This window comes from Palaemon carinicauda, chromosome 5 (genome assembly GCF_036898095.1).
Source record: "Palaemon carinicauda isolate YSFRI2023 chromosome 5, ASM3689809v2, whole genome shotgun sequence".
NCBI classification, from domain to species: domain Eukaryota; kingdom Metazoa; phylum Arthropoda; class Malacostraca; order Decapoda; family Palaemonidae; genus Palaemon; species Palaemon carinicauda.
In genome coordinates, this window is record NC_090729.1 from 168,802,827 (window position 1) to 168,809,605 (window position 6,779).

At 41.1% G+C, this 6,779-nt stretch overlaps 2 protein-coding genes across 5 annotated transcripts in view; one reads left to right on the top strand and one right to left on the bottom strand.

The window, feature by feature from the left end:
• The window catches only part of LOC137641601 (cytosolic carboxypeptidase 2-like), a 306,984-nt gene that overhangs the window by 122,657 nt on the left and 177,548 nt on the right, over window positions 1-6,779 (bottom strand). The window lies entirely within an intron of this gene.
• Window positions 1-6,779, top strand: part of LOC137641261 (glutamate receptor ionotropic, delta-2-like) — a 60,674-nt gene that overhangs the window by 7,559 nt on the left and 46,336 nt on the right. The gene's annotated exons all lie outside the window — the stretch shown is intronic.

Consider the following 6,779-nt stretch of genomic DNA (forward strand, 5'->3'; position numbering starts at 1 on the left):
ATGAACCACCACGCTTCCTCCTACCTAGGATTTTGACTCCAAAGGAAAAGCTACGCTTTCAGGGCCATGCCCTTCGGCCTCAATGTGGCCCCACGGATCTTCACAAAGCTGGCAGACGCCATCGTTCAACAGCTTCGCCTCCGCGGCGTCCAGGTGATGGCCTACCTCGACGACTGGCTGGTCTGGGCTCCATCGCCCGAAGATTGTCTAAGATCCTGCAACAAAGTCACCCAGTTTCTGGAACACCTGGGATTCAAGATAAACACAAAGAAATCTCGCCTCCCTCCAGCTCAGAAGTTCCAATGGTTAGGAATCCAGTGGAATCTTCAGTCACACCGCCTTTCCATTCCCCAGAAGAAAAGGAAGGAAATAGCAGGGTCTGTCAAGCGACTGCTGAAATCCAAACAGATCTCAAGACGTCAGCAGGAACAAGTTCTAGGCTCTCTACAGTTCGCCTCAGTGACAAACCCAGTGCTACATGCACAGCTAAAGGATGCCGCGGGAGTCTGGAGACGTTCCGCATCCATCGCTCGAAGAGACCTCAAGAGACGGCACCCAAACAGACTTTGGTTACTCCTAAAGCCGTGGTCGGAAACAAAGGCCCTGAAAAGGTCCATCCCTCTTCAACACCCGCCTCCATCACTCAACATCCACATGGACGCTTCGCTGGAGGGTTTGGGAGGTCACTCCCACCAAAAACAGGCTCAAGGAACATGGTCTCCCCTATTCAAGACGTTTCACATCAACATCTTGGAGGCCATGGCGGTCCTTCTAACTCTGAAGAAACTCTCCCCGCCTTCCTTGATCCATATTCATCTAACCCTGGACAACTCGGTGGTAGTTCGATGTCTCAATCGCCAAGGCTCAAGATCGCCCCAGATAAATCAGGTGCTTCTCCCAATCTTCCGTCTGGCAGCGAAGAAGAAATGGCACCTGTCTGCAGTTCATCTACAAGGATTCCGCAACGTGACGGCGGACGCTCTATCTCGGACAAGCCCGATAGAGTCGGAATGGTCTCTAGACGCAAGATCCTTCTCCTCCATCTCTCACCAAGTCCCAGAACTTCAGATCGATCTCTTCGCAACGAGCGACAACAATCAACTTCCTCGATATGTGGCCCCGTACGAGGACCCCAAGGCAGAAGCAGTGGACGCCATGTCACTGGATTGGAACAGATGGTCCAGGATCTACCTGTTCCTTCCCACCAACCTTCTGCTAAAAGTCCTCCCAAATTGAGAACCTTCAAAGGAACAGCGGCCCTAGTGGCTCCCAAGTGGCCCCGGAGCAACTGGTACCCCCTAGTCCTGGAGCTACAACCCACGCTGATCCCTCTCCCGGGCCCAGTTCTCTCCCAGCAAGTACAGAAGTTGACTGTCTTCGCTTCATCATCGAAAGTCAGGGACCTTGATCTCATGATTTTCTCTCCCTAGCCGCGAAGAAAATGTTTGGGATCTCGAAGAAAAGTTCAGACTTCCTCGAGGAATACAAGACCGAATCCACACGACGGCAATACGAATCATCATGGAGAAAATGGGTCTCATTCGTCAAGGCAAAAAATCCTACGGAAATCACCATTGATTTTTGCATGTCCTTCCTCATCCACCTTCATGGACAGGGCATAGCAGCCAACACGATTTCTACCTGCAAATCGGCCTTGACTAGACCACTACTGTACGCCTTCCAGATTGATCTGCCCAGCGACATCTTCAATAAACTGCCGAAGGCATGCGCTCGTCTACGCCCAGCACCCCCACCAAAACCTATCTCCTGGTCCCTGGACAAGGTGCTCCATTTTGCCTCCAACTTGGACAACGATTCGTGCCCCCTCAAGGATCTGACTCAAAAAGTTATATTCATTTTTGCTCTTGCCTCAGGAGCCCGAGTCAGCGAAATAGTGGCATTATCAAGGGACCAGGGTCACATCCTGTTTACAAACTCAGGAGACCTTACCCTCTTCCCGGATCCGACGTTTCTCGCTAAAAACGAACTACCCACCAAAAGATGGGGCCCTTGGAGAATCTGCCCCCTGAAAGAAGATGCCTCTCTATGTCCAGTAGAGAGCCTCAAGGTCTATCTTCGTAGAACTTCTGACTTTGGTGGAGGCCAACTCTTCAAAGGAGAAACATCGGATAGCAACCTGTCACTGAAACAACTAAGAGCGAAAATCACCTACTTCATTCGCAGAGCGGATCCTGACAGTACACCCGCAGGTCATGATCCTAGAAAAGTCGCATCGTCTCTGAATTTCTTTCAGAGCATGAATTTCGAAAGCCTCAAGAGTTTCACAGGCTGGAAATCCTCGCGTGTTTTCTTCAAGCATTACGCGAAACAAGTGCATGAAGTCAAACATTTCGTGGTAGCCGCAGGTAGTGTTATGAAACCTGCACCTAACTCTGCATAGAACAGTGAGTTACTTGGGACTTTAACTCCTCGGGTGCCTATGTTGACCCTCGTGTGATACATAGTGAATTCAGAGACACTTAGTGTTTTTTCATAGACTGTTCTTTTTCAAGGTGAAATGTCATAGTCGTCACATGAGTGCCGCATGCCTAGAGCATGATGTGTTTTTTCCTTATTAAAGACTGACGTTCCTCTGGAACCTGTGCCTTCTAATAATTTGAAATTTTCTTTCAGATTCAAGAGCGAAGTCTTTCATTACTATGTACATTATAATTTATTGTAAATTACTTTTACATCCCTTATTGCATTTATTTACCATATTCTGCAATTGTGAAATAAAGTTTCTATTTTATTACTTGTGCGTCTCAATCCGCTCCTACTTATACTATGAAATACATGGTTGTCATAGTTTCATTATCCCCTCCTTTTTTCTTTAAAAATGATGAAGAATAATTGGTTCAATCCATATTATATACTCACCTATGCTATGTAATATTCCTAACTGAATACTTACTTGCGCTATACCTTCGAGACCAGACCGTTCTCTTGTTACAATATACAGTGCCTAACTACCACTTGTCTGTCATTGAGAATGTTCCTATGAATATCAACCATTCTGTCTTGTCTCCGAGTTCTTCACGTTCTCCCCGCAAGGTGGGTAGCCCTTCGAGAACCACTTTGATCCTCAGCATGGTCCGTTGAGACTTCTCTGCCAAGGGGGGCAGGAAGTTTCAGTCCCACGGAACCTCTATCGAGGTTACTATGCTTACTCTATTCAAAGCCCTCGGCACTTACACTACAAGGGGAAATCTACCACGATACATTGATTCTCTGGTATTCTTCCATCAGGACGCCATGGCTTGAGCCCAAAAAACGGATTTTGAGCGAAGCGAAAAATCTATTTTTGGGTGAGATAGCCATGGCGTCCTGATGGACCCTCCCTGCTACTTCGTCCAGCCTTTCAGGTCCCACCCTGTCCTGCTGTATCATGGTGATCGGCAAGCAACTGGCGTCAGGATGAGGACGGACGTGACGTCATTTAGCAATGGCGCCCGTTTGTTTACGTTTCGAGTACCAAAAGTAGCCACGGACGAGTATAGCTGTGGAACGGCTCCCCAGCTATTCTCCGCCCCTCCACATCGAAGTGTTAACTTTATGTGGGGTGCAGATAGCTATGTGGCGCGTTAATACATGCGTCCCCTGTTGATATACGATGTCTTAAAGGGAAACCTTTAGGATACTCGCTCCAGAAGTTAGAATTCTGTGATAACCTGTGGTTAAATTCTCTGGGAATATCTTAGTAGTTATTTACCCAAGAAAGCTACCAAAAAGGAACCTTCCATCAGGACGCCATGGCTATCTCACCCAATAATAGATTTTTCATCGGTTTATTATACATCCAAGAAGGTAATGTATAGAGAAGAAAAGTTTTTTTTTTTTTACCATTATATACCATTTCCCCAGTATGTTTTCCCCACCCAAAACCCCTGAGTTCCCACTGGGGGTCCCTTATTATCGGCGGATATAGGTATATATATATATTTCTGAAATTATTCATTTCCGACAGGAACGAGTATCATTTTCTAAGAGAACGGACTTTTTTCTATCGAAAAAGGTAGTTTTTTTCCCTAGGTTACATTACCCTGTAATAAACTACAATATAACCATATTTAATCCACATGGGAGGAATTGGCCCATGATATACAAAGGCTCCAAAGACGGTGAGGTGGTGTAAACAAGGCTAATTCAGTGCCATTGTAGACCCTGTCTTGCAAGTCTTTCACTACAAGACATTCTCTAGGCTTTGTTTACAAGTTTTTACTAGAAATTCACATTTTATAAATACTGTAGGAACCATACTATGACTAGAACATTAGTGTAGCATTACGCTAACCCAAATTGGAAAGGAGTTCCATATTCGGCGCCGTTTGAATACAACTTTCTTTGGTTGCATTATTTGCAGGCTGTTTGGTCCACAGACCAGTTTGGCCTTTGACGATTTTGCCTCCCGTACTTTCTCACATGGTTTGGGTTTCAAAAGGGCAAATTAGATTTTAAGTTTTAAGAGAGAGCAGGCCTACATTCCTTAACGATAGCCCATTGGTCTCTTGATTGTTGAAAGTGGATACGTTTTGTAGTTCTGATAGACTATTGGAATATAATAGTCGGTAATATTACGGTAGATCCCCACCCAGAGCCATTACCGCTTGCCAGTGCATAGGAGCTTGACGTTTTTCTTTTTTCACAAGCAAAGCGAGTGCACATCGGAGAAACTCATTAGATTCTATTGAAATATTACCGAAATCTAATGGTTTTTGCCATATCGTGCGCTTGCTTCGCCCACTAAAAGTGAAAAACATCAAGCTCCTATGTACTGGGAAGCTGTAATAGCGCTGGCTGGACCCCTACTCACTATTACGATCACCATCACCACAATAATCATTATAGTACTAGTACTATCGTCATTCTTGCCATCATTAGCATTGTCATCGTATTACCATTGTCATCATCATTAGTACAGTAACCATCATTGCCATTATCATCTTCATCCTAGTCATTATTATTACTATCATCATCATTACCGTCATCTTCATTGACACAGTCCGCATTACCACCTTAGTCAACATCATAACCATCATTATCCTCATTAATACTATCGTCATCATTATCCATATTGTTACCATTATTATCATTTTGCCACATTATTGTCATGATTAATAGAATCATAACCATTATCCTCATTAATGGATCATAATTATCCTCATTGGTACTATTATAATTATTATTCTCATTATTATCTTCATCATTATCCACAGTACTACCATCATCATTATCCACATTATCACCATCATCATTATCGTCAATAATACTATCATCATCATTATCCATATTGTTACCATTATCATCATTTGGCCACATTATTGTCATCATTTATACCATCATAACCATTATCCTCATTAATGGATCACAATTATCCTCATTTGTACCATTATAATTATTATTCTCATTATCTTCATCATTATCCACATTATTACCGTCATCATTATCCACATTATCCCCATCATTATTATCCTCATTATCCCATCATTATTATCCTCATTATCCTCATTAATACTATCATCATCATTATCCATATTGTTAACATTATCATCATTTGGCCACATTATTGTCATCATTTATACCATCATAACCATTATCCTCATTAATGGATCACAATTATCCTCATTTGTACCATTATAATTAATATTCTCATTATCTTCATTATCCACATTATTACCGTCATCATTATCCACATTATCCCCATCATTATTATCCTCATTATCCCCATCATCATTATCCTCATTAATACTATCATCATCATTATCCATATTGTTACCATTATCATCATTTTGCCACATTATTGTCATCATTTATACCATCATAACCATTATCCTCATTAATGGATCACAATTATCCTCATTTGTACCATTATAATTATTATTCTCATTATCTTCATCATTATCCACATTATTACTGTCATCATTATCCACATTATCCCCATCATTATTATCCTCATTATCCCCATCATCATTATCCTCATTAATACTATCATCATCATTATCCATATTGTTACCATTATCATCATTTTGCCACATTATTGTCATCATTTATACCATCATAACCATTATCCTCATTAATGGATCACAATTATCCTCATTTGTACCATTATAATTAATATTCTCATTATCTTCATTATCCACATTATTACCGTCATCATTATCCACATTATCCCCATCATTATTATCCTCATTATCCCCATCATCATTATCCTCATTAATACTATCATCATCATTATCCATATTGTTACCATTATCATCATTTTGCCACATTATTGTCATCATTTATACCATCATAACCATTATCCTCATTAATGGATCACAATTATCCTCATTTGTACCATTATAATTATTATTCTCATTATCTTCATCATTATCCACATTATTACTGTCATCATTATCCACATTATCCCCATCATTATTATCCTCATTATCCCCATCATCATTATCCTCATTAATACTATCATCATCATTATCCATATTGTTACCATTATCATCATTTTGCCACATTATTGTCATCATTTATACCATCATAACCATTATCCTCATTAATGGATCACAATTATCCTCATTTGTACCATTATAATTAATATTCTCATTATCTTCATTATCCACATTATTACCGTCATCATTATCCACATTATCCCCATCATTATTATCCTCATTATCCCCATCATCATTATCCTCATTAATACTATCATCATCATTATCCATATTGTTACCATTATCATCATTTTGCCACATTATTGTCATCATTTATACCATCATAACCATTATCCTCAT